Below are 20,000 nucleotides of genomic sequence, written 5' to 3'. Positions count from 1 at the left end.
TTTTCATTAAAACCCATTAAGGGCTGGGGGTTGGCATAATGGTTAAGGTATTTACCTCACAGCAAACTGAACAGGGTTTTCTTCTCATCAAGGTAAATTGGCTAGGCTTAAAATGGTCCACAAGGCAGCTAGCCTAGTAACTAAACTATGATCTTATAAAAGCATAGAGACCTTAGATGAGATTTGATCTGTGTATACAGAACCACTGAGAATAGTTTAATTCAGCCATTCCTTACATTAAATTAAAGAGTAAATGCATCATAAGTCAAAGTATTAATGACTATGAAGAAAGAAAGGAATACTATGTTATTGGAATGACCATCCTGAGTGGATCAGATGTAGTGTCTACATTCACTAAAAGCAATAGGTAAGCATTTAAAAGAAACTTGCTTTCAGTTGTAGTTGGGCAGAATGTATGACCCTGTAATAGTGGATTGTATAGCACTGTGTTGTATTCTCTTATATTCCATTTAGTCAGTAGAGAACATTACATTTAGTTTAACAAGATTTTAAGTTTAGTATTTCTACTGCAAACCTTCCCACAAAGAGCTTTAAATTCAAAGTAAATGTTGTCTAAAGCTGTAAAAAAGGTTAGTGTTCCTTCACTAAGCCATTGTTATTTATAAATGAATCTTCATTTAGTACATCACCACATTCTGTGCTCTAATATAGCAGAAAATACAGTAATATGTCCAACTTACGAAACCAGTACTCTCACCAGAAAACATCATACTTCCATCTGGCTTCCAGGTCTTAGCAAAAAAAATCTATCTATCTATCTATCTATCTATCTATCTATCTATCTATCTATCTATCTATCTGTCTATCTGTCATCTATTTATCTATATCATCTATCTCTATCTATCTATCTATCTATCTATCTATCTATCTATCTATCTATCTATCTATCTGTCATCTATTTATCTATCTATCATCTATCTCTCTATTTATCTATCTATTTATCTATCTATCTATCTATCATATATCTATTTATCTATCTATTTATCTATCTATCTATATATCTATCTATCTGTCATCTATTATCTATCATCTATCTCTCTATTTATCTATCTATTATCTGTCTGTCTATCTATTTATCTATCTATCTGTCATCTATTTATCTATATCATCTATCTCTCTATCTATCTATCTATCTATCTATCTATCTATCTATCTATCTATCTATATAGTGGTGTACCACAGGGCTCAGTCCTGGGCCCACTCTTGTTTGGCATCTACTTTTCCGAAGTACAAGCAAACACAGGAGGGTTATAGCTGACAAAGTTTGCAGATGACTGCAAACTGCCATAGTGGAAAACACATCTGACACAGATATCCTTCAGAAGGGTCTCACAGAAACGGATAACTGGTGCCAGAGCCATGGCCTAAAGTTAAATGCCAAAAAATGCATAGTCATACCCTTCGGGAAAAACAAGGTTACCCCTAGCTACCAAATAGGTGGCAATCCACTGAGCATAGAAGAAGTTATCAGGGACCTGGGGACCCAGGTTGATAGTAGTCTGTCATTCGACACCCATGTAGCTAAAGTAGTTAGGAAGACCTTCTACATTGCCCACCTTATCATGAAGGGATTCTCATCTAGATCAAGGAGGTCATAGTCTCCTATACTCATCACTCATCAGACCAATGATTGAGTACAATGCCCCATTCGAATGTATCTGACCCGACACTTGCAGCAGCTGGAGAGGCCACAAAGTTCCTCACCAAAAGGATAAAGGGTCTCAAACATCTGTCCTATGCTGCCCGACTGAAAGAACTCCAGCTCTATTCAGTAAACACCGCTTGCTCAGAGGTGACCTTTGCCTAACATACAAGGCCATGTCAAACCCAGATTTGATGAATATGCTTCACCTCAAAAATCTAGATCCGTCAGAGCCACAAGGGCGGGAGACTTAAACCTCGACACGGCTATTAATAGGACGCTGGAGGGATAGATTCATCACCCAAAGACTCCTATGCTGTGGAATAAAATCCCGGTATATGTGAGGCAGAGCACCTCGCTGGCCTTGTTCAAGAGAAATCTTGACCAATGGATGGGAGATCGCAGATATACCCCAGGGATTACCTCAGTGTCACTGCTCAACAGAGGCACAGCAAAATAATGGGTATAGTTCCCCATACTAAAGGGGTGGCGTAAGCCACAAAACTATGGGCTAGGCTTGTAAATGCCCTCGGGCAGATAGCCTAGTATGAACCTATGAACCTATGAACCTATGAACCTATATATCTATCTATCTCAGGTCACCAAATGTACCATAAAGCATCTTCTCATTAGTTGCTATCATTTCAGATTCACTAAACTGACATCTTCCAAGTTGTAGATGATAATTTCTCTATTGCTCTGGCAACAGCTTACTGACTGGTATACTACGTTAAGCTAGCTTTTGAACTGGCTGATCATAACTTATCACTAAACAAACTCTCCGGGGTAACTGTTTTGAGGATCCAACTGGGTGGTACCTAAATTAATTTGATAACAGAACTGTGGCTGTTTATCACAGGGGTTATTACTTGGCCCAAGTTCTCTTTTTTTTTAAACTTTTATTATTCAATGTACACAAATTAAAATGATTTACTTATATTAAAGGGTGCCAAAGATTTCCAGTCAAAATAGAAGATACTGCAATGGATTTTAATTTGATCTTGATTGGACCTTGCAAAGAAAGTAAATACCAACACGTTTAAAACCAGAACTATCTTATCAGAGACACAGAAAAACTTACCTCCCATCTCTATCCCTGTTTGATCACCTTTGTACTATATTATTCAAATTATGCAAATATTACCCTAAAATACCTTAAGGTGTGGTTTGTTCTTACTATATTCTTAAACTTGTACAATAAAAAAATCAAGATTGTTTTGTCTTAATTGAAATTATTTATAAAAATATATAATTTCTACCACCAGAAAAGCCATACTTACAAATTGCATCTCCAGACATTCATAGACACATCTTCTCATAACATTATGTTTGCCCTATAACACCAGACTACTCCAGTCAATATTAAAGCTTCACCAACAGATAAAACACATGGAGAGACAGGTTTATCATACAGTTTCTCCTCCACCCTCAAAACAGACTTTCTCTACAATTTAAACAATGCAATACACTAGCATCCTTCAAATGGAACCCGGATGCTTAGATGTGTCCCTACAAATTTACAGTAGGATTGGTCTGCCCTGCCCATGTTGAGAAAGGTGATATCAAGTAGTCATTAATATATAGCACTACATTTAACAATTTTGTCTATCGTGGCTAACTCTGTCCTTCTTTCATACCCTTTGTTTTCCCCTAAATATCTATTGATTTCTATCAAAACCTATTTACCCAATGACACCTACTTCATTCCATGAGCATAATTAGCAAGAGAGAGGTAGGGTAGTAATAAGGTGAAGAGGGATGATGGAGAGGGGTAGGTAGTAGTAAGGTGGAGTGTACAAGAAAGAGATCTGAGAGCTGATATAATTATAGAGGTATTGGATGGATAGATAGATAAAGAGATAGATAGATAGATAGATAGATAGATAGATAGATAGATAGATAGATAGATAGATAGATAAACAGACAGAGAGATAAATAGATAGGAGGCTGAGCATAAGAGAAGGCAGCCTGGAAAAGGAAGGAGCAGAATAAGGATAAGCAATCTTAATTAGATTATGTTATCTATTTGAAATAGCATTTACATTTAGACAGGTTAGTCAAATGTTTATTACCTTAAGAATAAAATTTGGGTAAAGCTTGAGTATCTTTCTGGTATAAACATAGAGCCTACATGATCTCTGTTTTTTTTTACTATAAATTAATCATTTTACACTGATGGTGATTTCAGACAGGAAGAAAGTTCAAAGACCAGGTGGGATGTACAAACAAAGTTCAAAGACTCGGTGGAATGTACAAAGTGTTCATTAAATGTTACTTGATGCCAAGCCCATGAGTTGTTATGGTAAATCAATGAATAATAAGTAAAATTAACTACTGCTATGTTTAATGAGCTACATTTATGTACAGGGTATACAACTGCAAGGTGATTCTTGCATACAAGGAATTAATGCTGAAAAGGAGACATCATCCAGAAGTTAACCTCTGATTAAAGAGCAGCAGTGTAATCTGCTCCAAGGGGTAGTACAGCTGATTACCTCTTTTGTCCTTGAACAGGTATTGGTGGCATCATGGGAGTTTACCAGCAGAGTCAACATGAATATGTTGTCCCGACAATGGTATATGACTGTGTATCCTAGAAGGTCGCGTTGAAGCTGTTACAACAGAATAGAGCATCATGACTAATACCTCAGGACCTTCAGTGACAGTAGTTGCAGTGACAGGTAGTGGTGTCTGCACCATTGGTTTTAAGTTGCTTATATTCAAAGTGGGTGGAGCACTCCTCCAAGGGTGTGTCTTATCTTCCCTCCTACTCATGATTTTAAACAACAGTATTTCAGGATGGAGTTCAGGGTTGGAAATGTGAGAATCACATTTTTGCTGGTTTCAGGGAATGTTGTCTTCTTGGCATCAAGTGACTGTTATCTTAGTATGCACTGGTTGACATGCATTCAGCATAATTTGCCACTGGATTTCTTTGTACTCCAATATAATATCAAACTTTATGCCTCTTGGTCCTACCCTAACTTTATCAATAATGAAAACATATTTTTTGTTCAATTTTACAACATTCCACTTGCTTATAGAAGATATTTTCTTTATTCTTCAGCCTTATTGCATAAAAATACTCATAATTGCACTATGACAGCTTTCATGATGTTCTTGTACCAGTCACAGCATCTGCATCTTTGTTGTTGTAGTCAATGCACTTTTACTCTATGCACTATTGCAATATAAATAAAATTCAGCAGTGGTCCTTAATCTATGAAGTAACCCACATGATTAGGGCCCCCATCTATCTGTCTGTCTAGCTATCCTTCTATTATATATATAATTGCCAATGTCAGATAATAGAATCAGGCTACATGATAACTAAACAAGGCTATTTGTTATCTGCTAACTTGGTCAGCCGGAGGCCCTTAACATTTGCCTTGATGTTCACCTTGACTTCACAGAAGTAGGAGTCAGACAGGAGAGGTCCCAACACTGATCCTTGTGGGACTCTTCTAATGACTGCTATCAGTAAGCCAGCTGGCTATCCATCCGGTAACAGGGGTTATGCTTAATTCTGTAAGTTTGTCTACAATTAGCCAGTGAGATATTGTGTCAGATGCAATGGCCAAGTTGAGGTAGGCTGTGTGCACTGTTTTGCCCTCATACATAGCTTTAGTAACCTTCATGAAGAACTCCACCAGGTTAAGTAAGCATGACCTGCTTTTGACAAATCTGAACTGGGCAGAGTCCAGTGTCTGCAGATTTCTTATGTCATTATTTATCAGATCTAAACATGCTTGCCTTGGCCTTGTGTATAAGATAAGTCAGACTTATCGGTCTGTAATTCCACAGGGCCATGAAAGCCCCCCCCCCTCACCCTTTGTATAGAGGGATAACTGTTGAAATTTTGTATTCATTTGTCACAAGCTTGTTTGCAGGCTATGGTAAACAGAGATTCAAGCAGGCCTAGTGGGTCATGTTTCATGCTCTGCAGGAGGCAGTCCACAAAAATCACAAAAACTGATAGGCCATAGAAGAGTCATAAAGAGGACAGAGTTGACTATTGAGGATAAGAAAGAAATGATGTATTCTTACTATTATGCAAAAAAGCCCATAATTTCCAGAAACAAGATAAATAAAAAGATTAAGAAAGAAATTAAAGGAAAGAAAAATACTTCCACAAGAAAAACTGTCAGAAGCCTCAAATAAAATGTTGAGTTCATTAATACAACAGATTTGTGAGAAATATCACATAGACCAAGAAACTTTGATCTGTTTGGAAAAAGAAGCATCTGAGGAAGTGCAAAGATATAAACAACAAAACCTAGAGATTTTTGAAAAGTATAAAAAAGAAATATGGATACGGGAAGGAGAGATTTGATATGGTGCAATATTTATGCAAAGTTGAAAGCCAGATTAATCAATATAAAAAAGGCAGCCCCAAATATATTCTAAGAGAAATAAGGCAAAGGCATCCATATATAGAAAATTTCACAATGAAAAAATAATATCACAAAATAAAGTAGAAGTTAAAAAAATAGAAGTTGAAGTTATGGAATGCCTGCAAAGTGAAGGATTTGGTGTAGAAGGTCTAACGCAGGTTACATCACAGCATGATAGAATGAGTCCCGAAAGTAAGAAGAAACAGGAAGATTAGGAGACATCTGAAGAAGAAATATGGATATAGGAAAGAAAGAGATTTAATATGGTGTAATATTTATGCAAAGAAGAAAGTAAAATTAATCAATACAACAGGAGCAGCATCAAAGATATTTGAAAAAACAATACAGGCAAGGGAAATCCAGACAATACAAAAAAAATAAGAAGACAAAATGAAAGTAGAAAAGAAGATTAGTAATGGAGAAGTTAAAGAAGCAGAAACTGAGGTTATGGAGTACCTGTGAAGTGAAGCATTCAGTGTAGAAAATCTAACTCAGGAAGCACCACAGCAGGACAGAGCAATAGACATCTAAATTAAAGAAAAAACAGTGGAATGGGAAGCAACTGGTCAGTTGACATATGAAGATATTTTGGAGTTTTCCACAATAAACCAGTATAAACATTCACTTGAAGCTGGACAGCAAGGGAAAAAAAACAGGAAACTGTGGCAACACTGATGCTGTCAATGTTGTGGGGTGATAGGCCAGTGAGTTCCCATATGACAGAGCAACGGATGGCAGAGGACAAAATTGAAGAGAATGTTACACAGGAAGATGCTCTAGAACTCTCTATAGAATGCCCGCAGGAAATGGAGAACAAAAAATGTACCTCGGTTTAGAAGAAAATTAACTAAGAGAAGAGCTACTTGATGTAATAGAGATAGATAGACATATTAAGCTCAATGAAAGAAATAGACTGCAGAAATCAATAAAATCCAAAAAGTTAGAAGTTTGATAAAACAAAAAATACAGTAATTAGGACTGTCCATAGAGATCCATGCAATATATCAGAAGTAAACAGGATATGCTACTGTGCAGCTAAATTAATAACAGATAAAATTCTACCACAAGAGCACAGGATAGTGAGGCAAAGGAAGGGGAGAAATTGAATACAATCATGGAAGTATCGAATAGACAAAACTATAAAGCAGGTAAGACAAGAATTGTCACTGTTAGAAGACGACAGAAGAGGAACAGATCAACAAAAATACTCAGAAAGATAGATGTTATAAAAGCAATGCACAGTATTATAACAGATCAGGATCTATCTTGCACTGTTGCAAATAATAAATTGAAAATCTCAGCACAGGCAGAAAAACTTAGAAGATACACAGATAAATATAAAGGAAAAGTACAACATAAGCAATTTATTGATGACCCCGAAAAGTTCTAAAGACAATTGGGGAAACAAGGCAAAAGGAATTTATAGACCACCTGAAAAAGAATAAATAGATATATTTTGGAGAAATATCAATGAAGATCCTATGGAACATGGCAAAGATGCTAAATGGATATGAAATGGGATTAGGTAATGGCCAGAGAGACTGAGAATCCTCCATCTAGAAAACCTCAAGCCCAGATGCAGTACCTAACATCTGATTAAAAGTATTAACACCTTTGCATGAAGATTTAGCCATGAGTAAGAACTATTTATATGCACACTCCAAGCAGACACCAACCTGGTTAACGACAGGAAAAACAATGCTCCTACTTAAGAGTGAACATGCAAGTTATCCTAAAAATTAAAGACCAATAACTTGCCTTCTGACAGCGTATAAACAATGTACTGAAACTGATGCTGACAGAGTTTATAGACATTTAGAAGAAAATTCAATCATGGCAATAGAACAAAAGAGTAATAAAAGAAAGTCATATGGAACAAAGGATCATCTGTTGCTAAATAACATCATAATGGAGAACTGTAAAAAGGGGAAGAATCTAAGTATGGCATAGATTGACTACAAAAAAGCATTTGATAGTATCCTGCATTCATGGATAAAAGAGTGCTTAAAATGTATAAGATACACCCCACATTGATCAACTATATCACAGCGACCATGAAACAATGGCAAATCACTTTGCAATTAAGCCATGATAAAGGACAAATTACTATTCCAGGGATAAAAATTCAAAGGAGGATATTCTTGGGTGACTCTCTGTAACTGCTACTATTCTATCTTGCCCATAACCCTTTAATCTTTCTACTTAACAGATTATGCCATAGCTATAATCTGGCTCCTAGAAAACAACAAAGTGTAAAGACCTCACATCTTCTCTTTGTCGATTATTTAAAATTGTATAGTTCATCAGATGAGGAACTGAAAGCACAACTGCAAGTAGCAAAAACTTTTTCAGATGATATAAAATGTCATTTGATCTTAATAAATGTGTAAAAGCAACCTTTAAAGCAGGAAAATAGCAGCACCAAGAAAACATCACTTTGGGACAAAAATGTGATATAAATGAACTTGGGCAGGAGGAAGTGTATAAATATTTGGGAATTGATGAAGGATCAACAATAAAACATGAACAAATGCAAACAAAACTTAGTAAGGCATGGTTTAGAAGACAAACAAATCTTGAGCAGCGTTGACATCTAAGAACAAAATCCAAGTTATAAACCAATTTGCTCTTCCTGTCCTAACTTACAGTTTTGGAGTGATTGACTGGCCTCAAAACATGTTGGATAGATTAGACAGGAAAACAAGAAGAATGTTTCATGCTCACCAAATGATTTATAAAAATCAGTGTATACCAAGACTATATATTACCCATTCCGAAGGAGGTAGGGGGCTCCTTGAAATTGATTACATGTAGAGCTCTGCAATCATGGAACTGCACACATATCGGCTGACCTCACAAGACCCAAATGTAGTGAAAGTTTTGAAACATGAGGAGAATAAATCTAACATGACTTCCCTGCTTAGACTAGCAGAAGCATTTTGGCGTCAAGAAGGAATGGAAATCAAACCAGAACCAGATAAAAATCAGGCAGCAATTGAATGTGCCAAAAAACAAAAGAAAGAATATAAGGTGAAGGATCAAATGAGAAGGCAAGAAATGTGGAAAATGCATAAATATAGTTGCAAGTATAGAAAACTTCTGGAATCACCTCAAGTTGATCAGGATCGAATGCAGGAATGGTTAAAGAGAGGTGAATTCAAACCAAAAGATGAAAGGTTAATATTGGCAGCCCAAGACAGTGGGCTACGTACACATTGGTTTACAAAGTCCATTGAACATGTGGGAGAAACAGAAAAATTTAGGTTTTGTAAAACAGAATTGGAAAAAGTTGCACACCTTGTTGCTGGCTATCACATACTAATGGCAGAAGGACTGTATACTGAAATGCATAATAATGTGGCAAGACTGTTGCACTGGGAATTGTGCAAGCATTATGCTACTGAAGTAGCTGAAAAACACTGAAAACATGAGCCACAAAGCATCATAGAAAATGATGAAGTCTACATCACATAGGATCACCCATTACCAACAGTTCAAAAGATAGATGTGAGAAAACCAGATATAGTGATCCATGAAAAGAAAGCAAAAGTAGCATTGATCATTGAAATCGCTACACCCAGTGACTACAGTGTCTTGTGTACAGAGACACAAAGTCATAAAATATCAGTATTTGCAGGCAGAAATGAGAGCCATATGGAAGAAAGATATCCAGACAGTTCCAATAGTAGCAGGAGCAACAGGTCTTATAAAAAATAATCTACAATTGTATTTAGATATGTTACCATTACATGTAACCCCATATGAACTGCAGAAGGCATCATTACTGAGCACACTGAGGGTGCTGCAAAGAACAGTTTTGGCTGACATCAAAGATTGAAACAATACTAATTTCATGAATTTTAATCATACTTTGACTTAGGAATGGGGTCAATTCCTGTCATGGTATTAGAAAACCAAAAGATTTGGAGAAATTAAAAAAGAGACATCCTGAGATATTATCAGGGTCCATCAAAGCAATGTTTATGGTCTTAGACAGCACAGTGAGGACCCTGCTCTATAGTGATAGTTGGTAAAGAAATGGTGGGAGGTACTTCCTGAGGGGGTGATGGTTGCAATGCGAGGTAAAATTGCTGCTAAATCTATCAACCAGAAAATTTGCTATATCCTCTGGCTCCATTTAGGTTGTCCCATTCACCATAAGTTCATCATGAGTCAAATCTGTATGTAATAATGCCCATGTTGCAAAATTCCAAAAAAAAAAAATACAAAATATGTGACCATAGTGTAATTTTTGACCTATACAGTTTAAAAATTCTATTTCTCAGTTGCTTGATTTGATACTAAAATAGAGAGAGAGGGGAAAACTGCAGACAAACAAGTCAAATTAACATTTTAACACTGACAATGAATAACATGTCTAAAGGTAATTGAAAGCTTTTACAGTGTCAAAAGGCATGATTCATCTGCATTTGTAAATAGCTGGATATTTTTTCTTCTTTGAAAATGATTTGAAAATGATTTAGTTCTACTTATATTCAAATATTTGACGCAAAAGACTTTTTGATGTTAAAAGTCCTCAACTCCCTTTTTACCGTTGTACAACCTGCCCTCTCATACCACTACTCCTGCATCTCCTTTGTTAAATATACTTCCTTTTTCTTTTTGCAACTAACAACATTCAACTTTGAGAAGTAAGGCCCTGGATGTTTTCCTGCAGTATGGCTAAGATTCAGAAAGATTCCATCTGCCCATACTAATTCATCAATGTGCATTGAGGAATTAATACAATTGACAGCTTTTTCAATTTATATGAATGGTAAAGCCACAGAGACAGAGAGAGAGAGAGAGAGAGAGAGAAAAACACTTCAATAAGGGATTCATTGCCATGTCTCTGAATATAATAATGCACTGTCAGACCTGACCTCATTAGTGTTTTCCCTACCAGCCAGGACATTGGAGTTGCAGAGACACCCTCCACCACTTGCATACACACACACACACACACACACACACACACACACACACACACACACACACACACACACACACACACACACGCACACGCATGCACACGCACACACACACACACACACACACACACACACACACACACACACACACACACACACACACACACACACACACACACACACACACACACACACACACACACACACACACACACACACACACACACACACACACACATTGCTCCAATACTTACCATGACTACTCCCTGTGATGCACGTGCTCTGGCCCAGCAATCAAGGAGCCTCAATCCTCACCACTAACACCAGTGAGGGGCGTCTCATATAGGAGGAACAGATAACAAATACACACAGTAAAGTGCAATTTCCCTTAAGAGCACACAAAGATCACAGTCAGTCTGGGGCTGGTCGCTCCTTGCTCTCCAGGTCACCAATAAGGCTCCCCACTGACACAGCTATAGGGTCCAGATCTCAGCCTACTGGCAAGCTAATACCTCCAGCACCCTCTCTGTCCAACCAGTGCTTCGTGTCCCTGCCCAAGTAGCTGACACACACACACACACACACACACACACACACACACACAGACATTCCTGGGGAAGGTTGGCACAGGTTTTCCAGCTGTACTCTTTTTTCCAGACTATACAGTAGTACCAGCTGCCACCACCCACTAATATTTATCAGCTACTCAAAGGCCCTTAAAAGGGTGTCCAGTTATTATTGTGCAATATTATTATTCAATTGGTAATACAGCCCAGGGCTAAAGCTATTGAAGTGGCTTTGTATAATTTTACCAAAGGCATGTAAGTACTCTAAAAAGCTTAAATTATCTCCACAAAAACAACCACAGTTGAAAGGGTTTCAAAATATTTAATAACAAATAGCCAAAACACAAGACAATACTTTTACTACACAGTGCTAGTCAAGAGTTCAGAGATCACAGAGAAATACTTAAAATAATACAGTAGTACAGTTCTGACATCACAGAAAAACACGTAGTTTAATCTTTCTAGTTTCTAGCTATTTCTAAGAGAAAACACAAGTCTAAGATAAACTTACACATAGAGCAGGACAGTGTTGAAGAGTTGGATAGTCAAGACAAAAATGCTTAATGCTCTCTGATTCTCTCTGTTTTTAAAATCACATTCCTGGCTCACATTACATCATTCTTCACACTTTCCTGGGGTTCCCAGGCTAACAAGCTACATTCTTTAGTAAGCTCACACCAGGTCAGGAAGCAAAGCCATTAAGGACATTTATGCATACAAATTCTGGCCATTAACTCTGGCCTTAAAACAATAGCAAGAATTCCTTCATCTAGACCGTCCGGAGATGTGTTTACATCAAAGGGTCACAACATGCTTTACTTGGTCAGCAGAGTGCACAGTTGTTACATTTTTTTCAGTTCCACATGTAACATTATTTTTATCATTTAAGACAACAAGCCTGTGGTTTACATTAATATGTACAGATGACAGAATTATCTACAAAATTCTGTCATACTAGGCTGTCAGCCTTCACCTATCTTTACCCAATCTTCACATATCGCCCCCTCCCAGAGAACTCAAGCTAGTTTTTTAAGTGACTCTTGAGAAACACTGCTTAGGGAAGTTAGGTCTATCTGAGTGTACCTTACCCCATTCTCTGTCTTGAGAGCCCATCTGCATTGGCCTTGCTAATCCCACTGCGGTGCTGCACGAACATATCATATGCTTGCAACCCCAGGCTCTATCTTAGCAACTTGGCATTTTGCTGGCTGGCTCTGTTTAACCATGTCAGGGGGTTATAATCTGTCATAACAGTGAATTTCCTTCCATACACATAAGGCTGAAGTTTCTGCAGTGCCCACACTATGGATAGACATTTCTTTTCTACAGCTGCATAGAATTCCTCCCTGGGTTGGACCCTATGATTGAGATAAACCACTGGGTGCTCTTCCCCCTCTGAAGAAATCTGGCTAAGTACAGCCCCTACCCCATGGTTTGAAGCATCCACCTGCACAACAAATGATTTGCTTTAATCTGGACTGGCTAACACAGGAGGTCCTCCCAAAGCTTCTTTAAGCTTCTGGAATGCCTGCTCACATGCTGGGGTCCACACTACCTTATCTGGCCTGTTCGTCCTTGTCAGGTCTATGAGGGGAGCAGCTATGGTACTATAACTGGGGATAAACTTTCTGTAGTACCCTGCTGTCCCTAAAAATGCCCTCACCTGATTTTTGGTAACAGGTGCAGGCCATACCTGAATGGCTTCCACTTTGGCAGGTTCTGGCCTTATCTTACCACTTCCCACTCTATGTCCTAGGTAGGAGACATCTGCCATACCCACCTGATATTTGCTTGGCCTAATGGTCAACCGTCCCTCTGTACTCTGCCCAGCACCTCCTTGACATGCTGAAAGTGCTCTGGCCAGGAATGGCTGTAGATGGCAATATCATCTAGGTAAGCAAGGGCAAACCCTCCTGCTCCTGCTAGGATATGATCTATCAGCCTCTGGAAAGTTGCTGGGGCATTATTCATCCCAAAGGGCATATTTGTGAACTCATACAAGCCAAAAGGAGTCACAAAGGCTGACTTCTCTCTAGCACTGGGAGTCATGGGCACCTGTCAGTAACCCTTGGCAAGATCAATAATTGTAAGATGCTTAGCCCCACCCAGCTGCTCTTGGGTCTCATCTGTCCTAGGCATGGGGTAAGCATCTGACTCTGTGTGACTATTTCATTTCCTGTAGTCCACACATAACCTGGTGCTGCCATCCTTCTTTGGCACTAGCACCACTGAGGAGGCCCAAGGACTGTTGGACTCTTGAATCACCCCTAGTTCCAACATCTCCTGTACCTCCTCCCTCAGAGTCTGTTTGACTCTTTCAGGTAATCTATAAGGAGCCTGCCTAATAGGCCTTTGGGGTCCTGTATCTGCCTGGTGCTGCCCCAGGTGGATGCACCCTGGTTTCCCAGTGAACATGTCCCCAAATTCCTGCAACACTGCTCAGATTTCTCGAACCTGGGTAGGAGATAGCTGATGGGACATTGCTACCCCTTCCACTGAGGTGGCAGACCAAGCCTCACTGAGGAGATCAGTCACCAGATCTCCCTCAGACTTCTACTGCAATCCACTGCAAATGCTCAGCACAAGGGCCTCCCTATCATGGTAAGGTTTCATCATGTTAACGTAGTACAATTTGTGCCCCTGCCTTCTGCCTAGCAGTTCTACCATGTAGCTAACATCACTTACCTTTCTTACCACCTTGTAGGGTCCCTCCCAAGCTGCTTGCAGCTTGTTGTGTCTAACAGGAATGAGAACCATTACCTGCTTCCCTACAGCATATTCTCTAGCTCGAGCATTCCTGTCATACCACATCTTTTTCTGTTGTTGGGCTTCTGCCGGGTTCTCCTGGGCCAAGCCCATGAGTTCCCTGAGCCTTGTCCTGAGGTTCAAGATGTATGCCACAACAGACTCTTTGTGAGACTCGCACTCACCTTCCCACTCATCTCGAATTAAATCTAGAGGTCCCCTCACCCTATGCCCATACAGCAACTCAAAGGATGAAAAACCTGTGGATTCCTGGGGAACCTCTCTGCAAGCAAACAACAGATGGGGCAAATATTTGTCCCACTTCCTCTTAAACTGATCTGAAAATGCCCATAGCATGGACTTGATTGTAGAGATTAACCTCTCAACAAGACCATTAGTCTGGGGGTGGTCTTTATGTGCTTCACCCCACAGGATGTCCACAGACAAGCCAGCAGGTCTGACATGAAATTGGCACCTCTGTCAGTATTTCTTTTGAGAAACCTACCCTGCTGAAAATCTCTAACAAAGCATTTGCCACCTTTTCTGCATAAATGGAGGGTAAAGCCACTGCCTCAGGGTATCATGTAGCATAATCCACTGCCACTAGGATATACTTTTTCCCTGTAGAACTTGGGGTACTCAGTGGACCTGCAATATCTATAGGTACCCTCTGAAATGGCACCTCAATCAAAGGCAAAGACATCAATGGAGCTCTCACCTTGTCATCTGCCTTGCCTACCTTTTAGCACAGCTTACAGGTCCTGCAGTACCTTGTTACATCTCTTGAAATCCCAGGCCAATAGAAGGTCTGCATAATATGCCTTTTTGTATGTTTTATGACCTGCAAAGGGAATATCATGGGCTATGGCTAGAAGCACCAGATGGTAGGCTCTAGGCACTACCAACTGCTGTACTCTCTCACCTTCTAGCCCTCCCTCAGCGGTCCTCTTTCTGTATAGTAACCTTTTGTCCCAGTATACAGATTCCCCTTTCCTTGAGAATCAGGTGCCTCCCTAGCTACATGCCTCAGGCCTTGCAATGTAGGGTCTGAGAGCTGAGCCTGTCTCAACTCTCTTCTTGTAACCCTTCCCAGCTCCCCTTCCACAGGAAGTCTGGCATCCTCTGACAGTGGTGCCTCACTGTCAGCCTGGGTACTACTACTCACCTCTACCTTTGCAGTCACTCTGTCCCAGGGAACATCAGTACACACAAGCAGCTGTGGCTCACATTCAGTCTCACTTCTACAGGGTAGCTCACTCCCTGAAGTAACCACCTCACCAGTCCTGGCTGCAAGTTTGCGGTCTATATGGGTCTCCCCCAGGCTACCAGACCCACATGCTTGTCTCCTAGCCTGACTGTGTGTAACTGCACAAACACATGGTACTACCTCATCCAAATCCTTCCCTATCAGGACATCTGCTGGATGGTAGTTTGGTACCCTTGTTGTCTCAAGACAACCTACTATTGGCATTTTGTCTTTTCTACTTACTGGCTCCCTCACCTTTTGTTCCCCACCTTGCCTCTGTGGACACCTGTATGCTACTTGGCCCCACTGGTTGCATTCAAAACATTTAACCCTGACTCCTGGACGTGTACCTGGACTAGTGGCTTCCCCTTGCTACTGGCAGATTCTGTTGGGGCAGTCTGTGCTGCCCACCATGGGTTCCTTTAGACCAATGAGCAGTACTTGGGGTCCCTTTCCTGTGCAGGGCAGCCCTGCTTGCCAGGTATAGGTCTCCCTTCTTCCCCAGCTCATCTGAAGTGGCACGTTGTCTATCAGCTAACCTGATGCTCATGTCCTCAGGCAAAGTGCTAAAGGCTTGTTCCCTCACCAAAATGTCTGCCAGCCCTTCAAAATTGGTGACCTGACATCCATTCACCCATCTATGGAAATAAGTGCTCAGTTCAGCAACATATTCACACACAGTTTCATGTGCCTTGCATCTATTCTCACAAAACTTTTTCCTATACATTTCAGCTGTTAGCTTAAACAATTCTAACAAGTGATTTTTAACAGCAGTATAATCAAAACATGCAACGTCAGACATTTTTGACAAAACAGTTACGCTTTACCATTGAGTAAGGTGGTCTGGAACTGTACCCAGAACCTTTGGTCAACACCATACTGTTTGCATACCCTCTCAAACATATGAATGAAACTATCAAAATTATCCCCATCTTTAAACTACGGAAGAAATTTACTGACCTTTTATGGTTCTGGGGTCCAGTCACTCCTTTCCCCATTACCTCCATGACTCTGGCGAAGAGTCAGCATTTCCCTCTCATGCTTTCTTTGCCGCTCCTTTTCCTCGGCTTCCAGGCATAGCAGTTTCTCATTCTCCTCAGCCTGTTGACTCCTCAGTCTCCCAGCTGCTTCTATCTCCAAATGCCTGGCCACCAACTCAAGTCTCTTTAGCTCCAGATGGATTTTTAATCCTCTGCAGAAAGGTTGAGCTGTCCATTCCCTGAGGGTATTATATCTCTACTGCCAGTCTGATTGTCCTCCTGGTTGCTGTTTTCTGATGCAGCTGTAACCAAGGCTGCAATCAGGTCTGCCTTAGTCAGGTTTCCATGCACCAGTCACCCCTAGCCTGGCACATCTCTGCCAGCTGGCTCCTTGTCAGCTTTCCATACTCCTTTGCTGACATGCTGCCTGCTCACCCTGACCAACTAAGCTAACAAAAGAAATAAAACAATTGTGATCTGAACTTTGAGTATTCACTCCATGGCTGACTTAGACTACAAAACACCCTCAGAGCTCACTGTACACAAGCTACAGGAATTCACTCTAACCACACCTCTACAAGCCAATTAGTATTTGCCAATCAATTAATATGTGGTGTGGATATCCCACCACTGCCAAACAATTAATATGTGATGCCCATGCCCTGGCCCAGCAATCAACCAGCCTCAAGCCTCACCACTAACACCAGTGAGGGGTGTCTTATATAGGAGGAAAGGATAACAAATACACACAGTAAAGTGCAATTTCCCTTAAGAGCACACAGAGCTCACAGTCAGTCCAGGGCTGGTCGCTCCCTTGCTCTCCAGGTCCCCAATAAGACTCCCCACTGGCACAGCTATAGGGTCCAGATCTCAGCCTAGTGGTCAAGCTAACACCTCCAGCACCCTCTCTGCCAACCAGTGCTTCATGTCTCTGCCCAAGTAGCTGACACACACACACGCACACACACACACACACACACACACACACACACACACTTTGAGAAGAGTGTATACAACCACACAGACACTCCTGGGGAAGGCACAGGTTCTCCAGCTGTGCCCCTTTTTCCCAGACTATACAGTAGTACCAGCTGCTACGACCCACTAATATTAAGCAGCTATTCAAAGGCCCTTAAAAGGGTGCCCAATTATTACTGTGCAATATTATTATCCAATTGGTAGTATAGCCCAGGGCTAAAGCTATTGAAGTGGCTTTGTACGATTTTACCAAAGGCATGCAAGCACTCTAAAGAGCTTAAATTATCTCTACAAAAATAGCCACAGTTGAAAGGGTATAAAAATATTTAATAACAAATAGCCAAAACACAAGACAATACTTTTACTACATACTGCTAGTCAAGAGTTCAGAGATCACAGAGAAATACTTAAAATAATTCAGTAGTACAGTTCTGACATCACAGAAAAACACTTAATCTTTTTAGTTTATAGCTATTTCTAAGAGAAAACACAAGTCTAAGATAAACTTACATATAGAGGAAGACAGTGTTGGAGAGTTGGATGGTCAAGACAAAATGCTTAATGCTCTCTCATTCTCTCTGTTTTTAAAATCACATTACTGGCTCACATTACATCATTCTTCACACTTTCCTGGGATTCCCAGGCTAACAGGCTACATTCTTTAGTAAGCTCACACCAGGTCAGGAAGCAAAGCCATTAAGGACATTTATGCATGCAAATTCTGGCCATTAACTCTAGCCTTAAAACAATAACAAGAATTCCTTCATCTAGACCAGCCGGAGCCATGTTTACATCAAAGAGTCACAACATGCTTTACTTGGTCAGCAGAGTGCACTGTTGCTACATTTTTTCAGTTCCACATGTAACACTATTTTTACCATTTAAGACAACAAGCCAGTGGTTTACATTAATATGTACAGATGACAGAATTATCTACAAAATTCCATCTGGCTAGGCTGGCAGCCTTCACCTATCTTTACCCAATCTTCACACTGCCATAGGTATGAATGAGCAAACACAGTCAAAATATGGTGTTCACATTTTCCTCCTAGAGAATAAATGAACAAGATAGAGACATTCTTTGAATCAGTCTGTTGACTTAATTTGGAGCTGCTGTCATTTCTGAGATAATTTGGTTAATTAGCAGTAACCACACCTCTTGACTATAGTATTAACATGCAGCATCCTCCAGTGAGTCCACTCTTTATGCTACTGTCACCATTATGGGAAAATTGTGGTGGGATAGTGGTCTCTGAATCAGAATGGCTTACCACAATCTATGAATCTTCTGAGTTAATTAAGGTTCCTACATTATGATAAGCCTTTCTGATTCCAAGGAAATTTCTGTAAACTCTTACATTTTATTCTTAGCAATATACATCAAACTACTTACATTAGTAACTATAATTCCAGACACATTAAAGCCACTGTATTATGCAGCTCCATGCAGTAACTTTGACACACATTATAAGTCAAAATAGTGAGTGTAAGGGAGAAATGTGGATTGTGAAAAATCACTGCACTCCATTTACTGCACTTTTGCACGGGGGCATGATATACATATATATATATATATATATATATATATATATATATATATATATATATGTATATTAACTTCAGTGTCACTGTACCTTGGAGAAAGAAGAATACTTTGGGGTACTGCACTCTCAAACTTACAATGTAGTAAGTCTGTTCTGCACATTTGGCCTTCCCCTTCTAGGACTTAAATTTATGAGTCCAAGAATTCCAAATGACTTCTGTGTCATGAACTAGGTATATACAGCTGACATTCTGCCTTAAATGTATTCATGCTAGTTATGTAATTTTTCATTGGTATCCATATTGGCATTGTCCTTAGTGTACTAGTGCATACAAGGACGGAAGATACCAAAAGACCCACTTAAAATAATTGACATAAAGCAAATCCACCTGCTCCCATGAGAGCCATTGTCTGACTTTAAGAAATCACATATGTCTAGATTTTCACAGATTTTTGCCTCATATTTTTTGTCTGCTCCTCATAAAGTTTATTTTTCTCTGGCAAATCATTGAGGATCAAGGTAATTAAATAATGGCATATGTTTGAGTTTTAGACTTCATATCCTTCAGAAAATGCATGCTAACAGAAATTGTTTTATTCTAGCAACTTTCTAAGTTTATAAGAGCAATATTTAAAATATTTTCCTCTTTTTTGGCCATTTGTCCCCTCATTATTTTAGACTTCATCAAGATTTCTTGTGCTAAGAGGTTTGAGATGCATGCTCACAGCCTAGGAGGAACTGGCCGAAAACTTGAATATAAGTGCCACCATTCCAATCTTCTTGGGGACGCACTTGTCATGGTTAGTCAGGTTTTAATTCACCAGGCTTAGATATCCCAAAGGAAGTATGAGTTCTTCTCCCAGGAGATCTTTGTAGAAGTATATCAATCAGTTACACTCTTCTATGCATATACTGAGGAGGCTAGGCAGTCCAGCATACTGATTCACAAAGGC

This window comes from Protopterus annectens, chromosome 3.part0 (genome assembly GCF_019279795.1).
Source record: "Protopterus annectens isolate FY-2018-M chromosome 3.part0, PAN1.0, whole genome shotgun sequence".
NCBI classification, from domain to species: Eukaryota; Metazoa; Chordata; order Ceratodontiformes; family Protopteridae; genus Protopterus; species Protopterus annectens.
This window is presented reverse-complemented; position numbering follows the sequence as displayed.